The following is a 14,085-nucleotide window of genomic DNA, read 5'->3' as shown; positions in this document are numbered from 1 at the left end:
CAGGTAGATCCACAGGGACAACTCGGGGGGTCAGCTCCTCTCAGCTCCATCTCTCAGCACCCACACCCCCATCATTTCAGCCCAAGGAAGCCCTTCTGAGTCCCTGGACCTCTCCCCTGGGGCCCCTGGGTTTGACTGGTCTGTCCCCCCATGGCAGCCCCGGGGCCACCCAGCATGTCCTTCTGGGAGGCTGTCCCCGGCCCTGGGCCTGGCCGGCACGTCCCTCTGTCTTATGGGGTGTCACAGTCTGTCTCCTCATGTCTCCTCAGGGGGGCGTATTCCCATCAAAGGGGGTCTGCCCATGTCCTTCCCCCCGTGCACTGTTTATCGTGCATCTGGCACAGAGTGGGCACAGAGGCTCCCTTGCTGGAACAGCAGTGAGAGCAGAGGGCAGGGCCCTGGGCAGATGGTGTGAGTGCCAGGGCCCCCGACACTGCGGGTCCCTGGATTTTACTCCCTGGCCTCCGGGACCCCGGATGGAGCTGGTGTGATGGTGTCCCCCTTCCCCTCCCCCGTCTAGGAGAGCATGCAGGCTTCTGTCACCACAGTCTACACCTCGGTGCTGGAGGACCTGACCCGTAACAAGCAGCACAGGTTCATCATCGTGGACCAGGAGTTCTTCCGGCTGTGGTGGGATGGCGTCGCGTCAGCCAAGCAGAAAGTCCAGGTAACGCTGCCCTCCAGGGTGGTCCTCGCCAGGGAGCTGAGAGAGGAGTGGCCTGGGGGTCCCAGTGATGACCCTGCAGGAAGCTCCTGGGGCAGTGCTCTCTGTGGCCGGGGCTGTGCTGGGTAAACCAGGAGGCCCTGAACTCTCTGGGGCTGCTCTCAGAGTTTAGATGAGAGTTGTGGTCAGCCGCATGCCCAGGAGACAGGTTCGTGTTTAATCCCGCCTTTCTGGCTGCTCGTTGCAGCTGTGGCAACCCCGCTGGCACTCAGCTGGCGTGAACGGGGTCACCTCTGGCACTGGGCACTCCAGGGGGCCTGTGTCCACACTCTCTTCCTTCATTTACACATCTGTGTGGCCCCCGTGGGGACGGGAGCTGGTGACCCAGCCAGGGGGTGCCACAGTCCCTGTGGTTTCAAAGCTGGAGGCAGATTGGCTTCACTCATCACGGGGAGTAAGAAGCCCCGCTCCATGGAGGGCAGCCTGGGACCAGGTCCTGCTCCCCCACCTCCCTGGGTGGTCACAGATGGCCGGTGGCCTCTGTCAGCCACATCTACAGTGGGAGTGACCTCCCTCCTCAGAGAGGCTGTACTCAGAGTTCCTGCATGATGGAAGCACCTGGGATGCCTTTTTGGTGCTTGCTTGGTGCCCCCAGGCTTCACCTTTCTCCAGAACAGTCACTGATGGTGAGACCCAGAGGCCCAGAGTCTTGCTCAAGGTAGCAAAGCGCAGATGGTGAAAGAGGGTGTCCACCAGTTTGCCCTGCCACCCTGAGAGGGGATGGGAACCTGCAGCTTGTGAGCTGAGAGCCCATTACACGGGCTCTCCCATGTGCCCGGTGCTTGCCAGGATTTTGTACACATTATGGCATTGACTCCTTCCAACAGCCAGTATGGTTGGAATACTAACCATGCTGTACAGAGCTGGTCCAGGTTCAGAGAAGGCAGGCAATGGGCTCATGGTCACACAGCTTATACCAGCCAGGTGGGATTCTGGGTCAGGTATCCTGACTCAAAGCATAACTCTTCAGGGTCTCCAGTGGGCAGTCCTCGCTCCTTTTCATGGATACCCCCAAATCAATTGTCTGTCTCTTACCCCCAGTTAAACACGTGGTCTGGCTATGACCTGGGCAGGCAGCTCCACGGTGTAGCCCTGGAAGCCAGTGTTTTTCCCTGCTTTGTTTTGGCTGAATCCTCACCGGGTGGGCAGTGACTGGTGGGCAATAGGTGCTGTCGACTAAAAAAGACAGTCACGACCTGAAAGTAGACAGTTACTTTATTTAGTGGGAATGTTTAGGACTCTGAGCCCAGGAGACAGCATCTCAGTAGCTCTGAGAAAACTGCTTCAAGGTGGAAGGGGAGAAGTCAGGTTATATACAACTTTACAACAAAGAAAGCAGGCAGTCTGAACATCAAAGGTCAGGTATCAAGGAATTTAGCGTTCTTTGTATGGGAGAAGGCAATGGCACCCCACTCTAGTACTCTTGCCTGGAAAATCCCATGGATGGAGGCGCCTGGTAGGCTGCAGTCCATGGGGTCGCTAAGAGTCGGACACGACTGAGCGACTTCACTTTCACCTTTCACTTTCATGCACTGGAGAAGGAAATGGCAACCCACTCCAGTGTTCTTGCCTGGAGAATCCCAGGGACAGGGGAGCCTGGTGGGCTGCCGTCTATGGGGTTGCACAGAGTCGGACATGACTAAAGCGACTTAGCAGCAGCAGTATGAGATGATGGAAGCCTCTGGGTCACTGAATTCATTCCTTTCACATGCTCCTCAGCTATCTGGGGCCAAGCCAGTTTCCCTGCTCACCTTGCTTCTTGCACTCCCCCAGCTCCTCAGCAGTCACCGTGGAGGGGGGACAGCAGCTCTGGATCGCAGTTTGGGGAGCTCTCATTCATATTTGAAGGCCAGAAATCGCTGATGGCTGTGGCATTTCTTATTGATTAATGTGGAAGGAGACATTTGCATTTCACAGTGCTCATTTAAAACAGTAACAGCAGGTGTTATTCAAAATTTCTCAAGCGAATGAACTACTAATACTGCACCTTCAGCAATCAAAGTACAGCCTATAAACAGCGCGGTGGCCTCACTGCCACAGTCTTTGGCCTTATTTATATTTCCATTCCTCCCTTAATTTAGGTATTTTAAAACATTTGTCCTCCAATCGTGACAAATGCAATTTGAAGGACATTATACAAAATATCCCAGGTGGTACAGTGGTAAAGAATCCACTTGCCAATGCAGGAGATGCAAGATCCATGGGTTCGATCCTTGGGTCAGGAAGATCCCCTGGATTGGAAATGGCAATGCACTCCAATATTCTTGCCTGGAAAATTCCATGGAAAGAGGAGCCTGGCTAGCTACAGACCTTGGGATCACAAAGAAGAGGATATGACTGACCACATACACACACACACACATACAAAATAGCTAGCTGATAATCTTCAAAATTATTAATCCCATGAAAGAAAAAGCAAGGTTCAGGAAGTGTTGTGAATTGAAGGATAATAAAGAGAAATGACATTAAAAGCAATTCATGATCCTAGATTGACTCTTACACCTAAGAAAGGACATCAATGGAACAAATGGCAAAATTTGAGTAAAGTCTATGAATTTGATAGCAGGATTATTAATGGTATATTTCCTGATATGGATAATTATATGAAAAGTGAAAGTGTTAGTCACTCAGTCAAGTCCAACTCTTTGCAACCCTATGGACTGTAGCCTGCCAGGTTCCTCTGTCCATGGAATTCTCCAGGCAAGAATACTGGAGTGGGTTACCATTCCCTTCTCCAGGGGGTCTTCCCAACCCAGGGATCACACCTGCATCTCTTGAGTCTCCTGCATTGGCAGGGGGATTCTTTTACCACTGCACCACCTGGGAAGCCAAAGTTTCCAGAGGCTGACATGATTTCGAAAGCAAAATATTAAACACATGTGCTTATATATATACATTTGATGAAGCAGCAACCACGGGCCAGATGCTGGTCTAGGTACTGGACACAGTGCTGACCAGGACCGACAGGGTCCTGCTTTTGCAGAATAAATGAAGGTGAGGAGTTTGAAGGAAGGACCACGAGATGCTACAGGCATGTCCCCAACAAACACAACCAGGCACAGCTCGGGGGCTGTAACCTGCCTTTTTCTCTCTGCCCACAATGCCAAGGTCCACCAGCTTGTGGACCAAGGACGCCTGGAGTTTGTCCTCGGAGGCCAGGTCATGCACGATGAGGCTGTGACCCACGTCGATGACCAGATCCTCCAGCTCACAGGTTTGATTACCCCTCCCCGGGCCTGGGGTCCCTTGGGTCTCCTGCTAGGCTGGGGCTGGGTGTTGGGCTTCATCTTCCTCTAAACAGGAGACTGTGACCGGTAACCACTGTGACTGCTGGTGCCGTGTCCGTGCTCGTGCCCTTGAGTGCAGGTGCCAAGAGTGTGATTTTAGACCAGACGGGCTGACTGGCTGTATCCCGACTCTGCGAATTACCACCTGTGATCCAGAGCAAGTGATGTAACCTCTTGAAGCCTAAGTTTCCTCCTCCGTGAATGAGTCTGATAAGGAAGTAAAACCTCCCTTAAAGGGTTGGTATCAAAATTAAATTGGGATAATTCAAATAGAGCACATTGAGTACAATGTGTGGGTCCTAGTAAATGCTAGGTAAAGATTAGATCCCATCTCTGTCATACTCCACCCACACCTACTCCACCAATACCACCTCCAAAATCAATGCCTCCACCTCCAACAGCAGCACCATTACCACCACCATCAGCATCACCTCCAACACCACCACCTCCAACACCACCACTTCAGCCATCACCAGCACAACTCTAAATGCCACGACCTCGTCCATCCCAAAGCTCCTCCGTCCCACAGCTCCAACACCACCTCTCAGCCATCACCTCCACCACCATCACTAAAAATAACACCGCCTCCTCCATAATCTCAACCATTATATCCTCACCATCACACCACCGCCACTTTTACTACAGCCTAAACAATATCAACCACTCCACTATCGCCATCAGCACCACCAACACCATTTCACCACCCCTTCCACTCCCATCGTCATCTCCACCTTCAACACCACAACCACCATCTCCACAACCACCGCGGTCGCAACCCCCACCATGAACACCAAGACCTCCAGCACCACCACCGCTACCAACACCCCTACTACCATGAATAACAGCAACAATGACAGCAGTCACCTCCATGACACTGTCCACCACGCACAGTTGCACTGGGACACCATCCTCTCCCACTTCCCAATGCCGTTCACAAGCAACACTTCACTCAGCCCTACAGGCAGGCATCAGGATTTTCAGTCTCGTTTTGCAAAAGAGACACTGACTACAAAAAAGGGGCAAAATTCAGTGGACCAGCTAAAGTTTCCTCCAGGGCATGGCTGAAGCTCTAGCTCCGCCATCACTCCACGAAAGAGGAACCCCAGTTACCGCTGTGACAAACATCGAAATAGCATTGGAGATTGTCTAAAGACCCGCTTAGCATTATCTTCCCTTTTTCTGCTTTAATCTGGGGTCCCTCCTTCATCTGAGCTTCTAGTCTCCTGCTTCTAGACCTCATTCAACCTCAAGATTTGCCACTTCCATCCCAAAGGTGGTCCTGCCGACAGAACCCTTCCTTCTCAGACCCTAACATCCCTTTCTTTTTTTTAATTTAGTTGAAGGATGATTGCTTTACCATATTGTGTTGGTTTCTGCCACACATCAGCATGAATCAGCCACAGGCATACGTACGTCCCCTCCCTCTCGAACCTCCCTCTCATACAGCAGATTCCCACCAGCTGTCTATTCTGCATATGGTAGTGTGTGTTTGCCTGCTACTATCTTTACGTTTGACCATGATGCCTGCCACAGAGTCCTCCTGCGTGCCAGGAGCTGCCTCTGTGCCCCATGCATGCTCACACCCTAGGAGGAGGGCTGTCACCCCCCGTGCCTGTGAAGGTGCTGATGCTGAGAGACTGAGCCTCCCCCACCAGGCAGGTCTGCAGGGCCAGTGCTGAACCTGGTTCTCTGACTCCAAAGTCCGTGACTGTCTCATTTCTCCTGTTAAAGGTCTTTTGGTTTGAAGCCGTAGCAAGGTAAGTGGGAACAGGGTGGCGACCCTTTAGCTGTCCTCATACGGACTCGCCAGTCTCCTTAGTGCAGCCTCAGGTCTCATCCCCTGGCCTCCTTCCCATCTGTCTCCTTCCTGCTGCCCTGCCCTGCTCCAATGACATGTCTCCTGTGCTTTCAGTTACAAGGTTTCCTATTCTTTCCGCTTGAACAGCTCACCTTGGATTCAGCTGAGAGGTCTCATGGGCCAGGAGCCACCACTGGGCCCCAGCACCTTATCACCTCCCCCTCTTGCTCCTGGAGCTATAGGTGCTCCTCTGGCAGTGCCCGCCGTCTGATTCTCCTCTGGGTCCCCAGGACTCAGCACAGGGTCTGGTTTGACAATGGTGGGAACGCAGAGGGAGGGGGTGGGTGCTGACCCGCCCTCCTTGGGGGTGACCACACAGGGACAGCCCTCACCTGTGGTCTCAGCCCACCACGCCCACCATGCTGAACTCCCCAGAGCTGATCCTGCAGGCCTGCACTCCAGCATGGCATCCAGCATCTTAGCAAGTGCGGGTTCTCATCACTGGTGTGGGAAGGAACGTGGAACCCTGTGTGGCTCCTCCCCAGGGGACTCTGTGAGGCTCTATAATGTTCTGAAGACCAGCCAAGCTCCCAGGACTCCTAGAGGATGGACACCGATTTCCTCCCACAATAACCTCCTGGTTCTAAGAACAAGATGTACACCCACTGACTTCAGTCTCCAGGGCAGTTTCAGGAGACGGAGAGTCTTTTTTTTTTAATTAATTTATTTATTTTAATTGGAGGTTAATTACTTTACAATATTGTAGTGGTTTTTGCCATACATTCACATGAATCAGCCATGGGTGTACATGTGTTCCCCATCCTGAACCCCCCTCCCACCTCCCCCCCCATCCCATCCCTCAGGGTCATCCCAGTGCACTGGCCCTAAGCGCCCTGTCTCATGCATCAAACCTGGACTGGCGATCTATTTCACACGTGATAATATGCATGTTTCAATGCTATTCTCTCAAATTATCCCACCCTCGCCATCTCCCACAAAGTTCAAAAATCTGTTCTTTACATCTGTCTCTTCTGCTGTCTCTCATATAGAGTCATTGTTACCATCTTTCTGAATTCTATATATATGCATTAATATACTGTACTGGTGTTTTTCTTTCTGATTTACTTCACTCTGTATAATAGGCTCCAGTTTCATCCACCTCATTAGAACTGATTCAAATGCATTCTTTTTAACAGCTGAGTAATATTCCATTGTGTATATGCACCACAGCTTTCTTATCCATTCGTCTGCTGATGGGCATCTAGGTTGCTTCCATGTCCTGGCTATTGTAAACAGTGCTGCGATGAACATTGGGGTACACATGTCTCTTTCAATTCTGGTTTCCTCGGTGTGCATGCCCAGCAGTGGGATTTCTGGGTCGTATGCAGTTCTATTTCCAGTTTTTTAAGGAATCTCCACACTGTTCTCCATAGTGGCTGTACTAGCTTGCATTCCCACCAACAGTGTAAGAGGGTTCCCTTTTCTCCACCCCCTCTCCAGCATTTATTGTTAGTAGACTTTTTGATAGCAGCCGTTCTGATCAGCCTGAGATGGCACCTCATTGTGGTTTTGAGGGAGTCTTAATCTAATATGCTTAGCACTCTCCTGAGAAGGAGGGAAGCAGGTTTCTCCAGCTGAGGTGGCGGACACCTTTCCTATGTCCCCTTGTCCTTTCTGTCACCTCAGTCCCTGAACTCTGGCTCTGCCTGCCACATACTGTCCAGGTAGGTCTTGACCTGGTCATTGTGCTGATTAGGACGCATGTTCAGCTGCATGAGGGTGACTGAGTGGCTGTGGCTCAAGCAAGATGGAAGGTTACTTCTTCGAGGGGGAAAAGTTTATGATTGCAGGCTCTTTGGGGCCACTAGGGGGCGCTGCGTCACAGAGAAATCCAGGCATCCAAGTTACTTGTGTCTTTTGCTCTGAATCCCCTAGCGTGTCTCTCCTCTCCTTGCCTGGCTGCAGGTGGCTCACCTCACTGAAATGCCATCCTCTCAGGGAAGGGGGAAAGGGGATGGTGGCGGGCTGCAACCTTATGAAGGTGACCCAGAATTTACCCTCATCACTTCTGCTCATATCCATTTTTCAGAACCTAGTCACATGGTCTATCTTCCATGGGAAGCTGAGAAATGCAGTCTCCAGCTAGAATTCTATTGTCCTTCCCTAAGCAGGATTATGTGGTTCTGTTACTAAACGGCAGAGAGAAAATTAAATCTTGGGTGATTATTAGCTGTTTCATTCAATATTCACTTGTTCATCAGAATCTCAGGAATGTTTTTTTCCTGGAGTCTAGAAAACCTGTATTAACAGTGACTTGAGTGTTTAAAATATTTACTATTTACTTTCAAAGATGCGGTCGGGGGGAGGTTTAGGACTGATTCTGCAGCCCATTGATGTTTCTTATATTTTCACATCCTCTCCCACATAATCTGGAGAAGGAAACGGCAACTCACTCCAGTGTTCTGGCCTGGAGAATTCCATGGACTGTCCATGGGGTTGCAAAGAGTCGGACACGACTGAGTGACTCTCACTTCACTTCCCACATAATCAGAGAATGCTGCCGCTTCTCCAGTCATCATAAAGCCATATTTGCACATTCAAGGAATAAAAGGGGTACAAGGGAGGCTTACCTCCTCTTTTTTTTTTTATTAAAAAGGTAGAAATTCTTGTCCTGAAACCCAAGCAGGTGAAACCCATACATCTTTTTTGATATGACCATAGTCTGTGCCCACTTCTCCATTCCACAGTCTGTGAAAACAAAAATCTGACACAACAAAATGATCTTGCCATGACTGATCAGACCAGTGAAACGCCATCCCTTGGCTTTGTGTCGGTGTCCAGTAAGCAAAGAGAAAATTCCGTGAGTGATGAATTCTGGGCCATGGAGTCTGCAGCCCTCAGGCCTGCCCTCCTCAGGCTGCCCCTCTGGGGAGAGGGTGTGCCCTCCACAGCTTACTGCCCCCCAGTGTGGTGATACTGACCCACCCTCCCTCAACCTGGACCCTCCACCCCGCAGTCTTCCCCTTCCCCTCCAGCAGCTCCTTCTTGGTCTCCTCTGTTTCCTGCTCCCCCTCTGCTGCTCCCAGTGGTCCCTGAGGGCTCAGAGCCCCACCCCAAGCACAACAGCCTAACTGACCCTCATCACCACCTCTGTGCACTAGACCACGAATCTTCCTCAGGTCCTCCCGAGCCTCCCAGCTGTCACCTTCTTCCTGGATGAGCCTTGTATATGGATCTGATTACAGCTCTGTCCCATGACCCTGGAATCATCTTCAGGGCCACAGGCAATGTCCCAGCCTGGGCAGCTCATCAATGAAGGGCAGTTTGACTTAACACCAGTGACTTGAGGGCTTCCCTGGTGGCTCAGATGGTAAAGAATCTTCCTGCAATGCAGGAGACCTGGATTCAATCCAGGATTTGATTCCTGGGTTGAGAAGATCCCCTGGAGAAGGGAATGGTTACCCACTCCAGTACTCTTGTCTGGAATATGCCATGGACAGAGGAGCCTGGCGGGCTACAGTCCATGGGATTGCAAAGAATTGGACACAGCTGAGCGACTAACACACACACACAGACACACAGACACATACACACACACACACACACACAGTGATTTGAGCTCTTTGAGTCTTCCTTTTCTCACCATAAAATGCAGGCTGTAACTCCCAGGTGATAAATAGTGTTGGGGGGACTCCTTGGTGAATGCTAATTAATGGTTTATCAAGTCTGGGAGACTTCTGCAGTCACCCTGATCTTTGGTTCACTTGTGGTGGCTCATAAATCATGAATAAAGAAGAGAATGTTTAGATGATCTTGGGATCGGACCTCTGTGTTAGTTTCTATAGCAGCAAGACCCTCCTTGCCAAACAGAAGGCAGTCTAGCCCTGAGAAGTCAAGGGCTCTGAGAGAGTTAGGGGGTGAGGGGCCACCACACTTTTATCAGCAAGGCTGATCTCTTTGCAGAAGGACACAGGTTTCTCTATGAAACGTTTGGGATCCGGCCACAGTTCTCCTGGCAGGTGGACTCATTTGGTGCATCCGCCACGACTCCCACCCTGTTTGCCCTGGCAGGCTTCAATGGCCACATCATCTCCTGGATAGACTATGACCTGAAGGAGACCATGCAGCAGGACCAGGTGAGCCATGAGCTGCATCCACTGCTACCAACCCGCCTCTGCTTCTTCCCCCTCTATTCCTTCCTGCATCTCATTGCTACTGCTAAGTCACTTCAGTCGTGTCTGATTCTGTGCGACCCCATAGACGGCAGCACACCAGGCTCCCCCGTCCCTGGGATTCTCCAGGCAAGAACACTGGAGTGGGTTGCCATTTCCTTCTCCAATGCATGAAAGTGAAAAGTGAAAGTGAAGTCGCTCAGTCGTGTCCGACTCTTAGTGACCCCATGGACTGCAGCCTACCAGGCTCCTCCGTCCATGGATTTTCCAGGCAAGAATACTGCCCCTGCTATTCTCCCGAGCATTTGGGATGCTGGCGGCTACATAGGCCATGGGATGTCCCAGGCCCATCTTTGCTCTGCTGTGCCCTCCAGCATGAATGGTTCTCTCCTCCTGCAGATCTAGCTCCTGGCTGAGCTGCAGGCCCGGCTCGGATGCCTGCGGCCCTGAGTCTCTTTCCCCCTGCAGCTGGGCTGGCGCTGCCTTCTTCTTTGAGTCTCCAAAGGGACTGGCACAGACCTGCACTCAGTAAACCATGCTCGATGCAGAGAGGAGGCGGTGGGGGGTTCGGGGTACCCGGGACATAATAACTCTTCTGATGGGTGGGCGGCGAGCATGAGTGCATGTAACACTCAACAACCACCCAGACACTGCCTTTGCTGTCTACAAAGTGCCAGGCCTGGTGGGAGCCACCTCCCTCTGGGTTTCCTTTAATCCTCACAGCAGCCTATGATGTAGTTTCTCATTTACTGAGGCTGAATTAAGAAGGTACTAGAAACTGGGGGCTCCCAACAACAGAAAATGTTGTTCACAGGTCTGGAGGCCAGAACTCCAAGACCAACCCGGGACAGGGCCATGCGTCTTCTGACGACGTCAAGGAAGGATCAGCTCCAGGCTTCTCTCTGCTTCTGGGGGCCTCAGGCGTCCTTGGCCTGGAGGCGGATGACTTCTCCCTGTGTTATCTTCCACTGTGTCTGTCTGGATCCAATTTCTCCTTTTATCCCTACTCGTAATGGATAACTGTCTGCCCTCATGATAATTTTTTCTCAATAACTTCCGTAAAGGCCTTATCTCCAATTAGGTCATATGAGCTAACGGGGTTAGGAATTCAGCATATGTTTTTTGGGGGGACACTATTCAACCCAAAACAGGTAGTGCTAAAATTATCCTAGATGGAGAAATTAAGGCCAAAAATGTAAGGATTCCATGCAGGATCACTCCGATAATAAAGTTTTGCAGAGCAGTGGTAGCGTGGAGTTATCAAAGAGGCTCTGGGCTCCCAGCGGGCAAGAGAAGTAAGGTTTTTAGTGACCCCACCGAGCGCCACACCTTGCACTGCACACACTTCCTATAGCAGCTCGATTCAGGTAAGTGTGTGAGCTGGGTGTGATTCCCAGAGATTCATGTGCAGAAACCAAATCACAGAGGCGTCAGGAACTGTATGGCTCCAAGGTAATTCTCCTGGAAGCAGGATTTTATCCCTGCTTCATAGCCCTGAGCACTTTCTAAGCATCAGAACGTGAAAATGGACCATGCCCTTAATGAGAGGTGATGAGCTCCCCGTGTGGGAGGGATTCAAGCAGATTTAGAAAGAGTATGGCTGGTAGGTTCTGACAGCATGTCCTGCCCTGAGGATGGGGGGGATGAACGTGCAGGCAGGCGCCTTCTGAAGGGCAAATTCCTCCACCCTTTGTGGCTTTAGGAGGTCAGGAGGAATCTTGAGGAGGAGGCAGCAGAGGGAGATGTTGGCCATGAGCCACTGAGAAAAGGGGGTGCAGGCAGCCATGAGACTCAGGCGGGCTCCGGGGAGGGGAGCCGGGCAGCCCTGTTGCCCCTGGGCCCTCACTGTTCCCTCTGGGTTTGCAGGAGATGCAGTTCGTTTGGAGAGGATCCAGGTCCCTGTTGGCGCAGCAGGAAATCTTCACGCAGGTCCTGGATGAGAACGGCTACTGCTCGTGAGCTCTTGCCTTGGGCCAGACCCTGTTCCCAGCCCTCTCCCTGAAGCACATCAGCCCCTACCCTCACGGCCAGCCCTGAGGGGACTCACCAAGCACCCATCTTACAGAAAGAACAACTGAGGTCTAGACACCCACCCAAAGTCCCACGGTAGCAGCCGTGAGGGCAGCAACATTGGGCTCAGGAGGCGGCTCCAAGGATCCAAGACATGGGAAGAGCCCTCCTGTGGGCTGTCTGGTTGGAAGACCTGGGTTCAGTCCCCTTCTGTCCCTTTGAGCCTGTGAGGCTGCAGGCAGGGGGTGAACCCCTCTTTGAAGAGGGGAGATTGTCAGTGGGATGAAGGGCAGCTGGGAGAAGAGACCTGGTGGGAGGAGAGGGACTCACTCCCATGCTCCGGGCGCCCTGCAGGGTGACATGCCCGCGATCCCACAGGGCTGAGACGTGGCGACTCTTGTCCACAAGGCTCTCATCTGCCCACCACTTGCCTGTCCGTCCAACTGATAGGAGACAGAGGCCTCGAGCAGGCCTGCCCTCCCAGCAGGGTGTCTCCTCTAACATTCCTCTGCTTCTCAGTAAAGGGTTTTACTGGAATGAAAAAGCTGTCTTTCCAGATCCACCCTGGGATGGAATGTACCCCAACAAGACTGTACCTGTCACCCTGAGCAATATCCAACGCTATGCTAATACTCTGTCCTACAATGTGAGGACACAAGCCCCCTGGTTTTTGACACCACACATCCTCTGGCCCTGGGTAAGTCGGGGCCCCAGGCCCTGGTTCCCCCACTCTTCCCAAGGACTGCTGTGATAGGTCCACCCTGGACTCTGGTCCACCTCTAACCAGATCAGTCTCCATCCAGGCAGTGGGCCAGGCAGCCGTCCCAGCCCTGGCTCAGGCCTCCTTCCCTGCGGCCCCCGACCCTCGAGTCCTCACCCACTCTACCAGCTCTTTCTCCTACGCTGGATCACCCCAGACTCTCCCATCTGAAATGTAGCCCCTCACCCAGGTGGGCCTCCTACTTCTACCCAGCCATCTCTTCCTTTTCCCTTTGCAGGGCTGGGGGCCTGAATCCTGGCTGCTTACTCAGCTGCTGTGAGACTTAGGACCCTCTAAGCCTCAGTTTTCTCATTTGTAAAATGGAGATGATGACAAGACCTGCTTCATAGTTCAATTTGAGATCAAGTGCCAAAAGTATGCCCAGGAGACACTGCCCAACCCTACTTCCTCATTGTCGTCACAGCTAAACTTTATGGAGCACCTACTGAGAGAGGTGCTCAGTTGGTAAAGAATCTGCCTGCAATGCAGAAGACCGTGGTTCAATTCCTGGGTTGGGAAGATCCACTGGAGAAGGAATAGGCTACCCACTCCAGTATTCTTGGGCTTCCCTTGTGACTCAGATGGTAAAGAATCCACTTGCAATGCGGGAGATCTGGATTCGATCCCTGGGTTGGGAAGATCCCCTGGAGAGAGGAACAGCCACCCACTCCAGTATTCTGGCCTGGAGAATTCCACGGACGGTATAGTCCATGGGGTCGCAAAGAGTTGGACACGACTGAGTGACTTTCAGTTTCATTTTCACGTACTGTGCCCCAAGCACTGTTCTATGGGATACACTTGTCTTATACATTTAATCTGCCCCACTGGGCCTAGGAGGCAGGCAGCATGGTATCCCATTTGCCGATGAGGGAACTGAGAGTCAGAGAGGTTAAGAAATCTCTCTAAGGCCACATAGCTACTTAGCAGGGCAGTTGGGAAGGTGAAATTTGTGTTCAGACTCGATCAGATAAGTCCCACAGCCTGCTTTTTAGCATTTGACTACCATTTTAAATGCTATTTACTTTCTTTGCTATTTTTATTTACTACATTTTTATATACGTGCATATATTAGTAAAAAATTTTTAACAAAAAAAATTCTATACATTATATCAATAGGCCAATTGGTATGACAAAGTCAAAATATATAAATACATATTACCTTAGCTGCAGCTTGAAGCATAACTGAAAATATCTGTAGGAAGTAAAGAAACAGAATAATAAAATATTTACTTTCTCAACAATTCAAAATAGAATTTGAGGTTTACAAAAGGAAAATAAAAACATCTGCCTAAAATAAAGGGCTTCCCTGGGGATGCTAATGGTTAAGAACCTGC

At 51.3% G+C, this 14,085-nt stretch overlaps 1 pseudogene; it reads left to right on the top strand.

The window, feature by feature from the left end:
- Positions 1-14,085, top strand: part of LOC102393352 — a 59,748-nt pseudogene that overhangs the window by 18,540 nt on the left and 27,123 nt on the right.

This window comes from Bubalus bubalis, chromosome 7, assembly GCF_019923935.1.
Source record: "Bubalus bubalis isolate 160015118507 breed Murrah chromosome 7, NDDB_SH_1, whole genome shotgun sequence".
Classification (NCBI taxonomy): Eukaryota; Metazoa; Chordata; class Mammalia; order Artiodactyla; family Bovidae; genus Bubalus; species Bubalus bubalis.
Note: the sequence above shows the minus strand (reverse complement) of the source record. Positions and strands in the feature narration are given on the sequence as shown.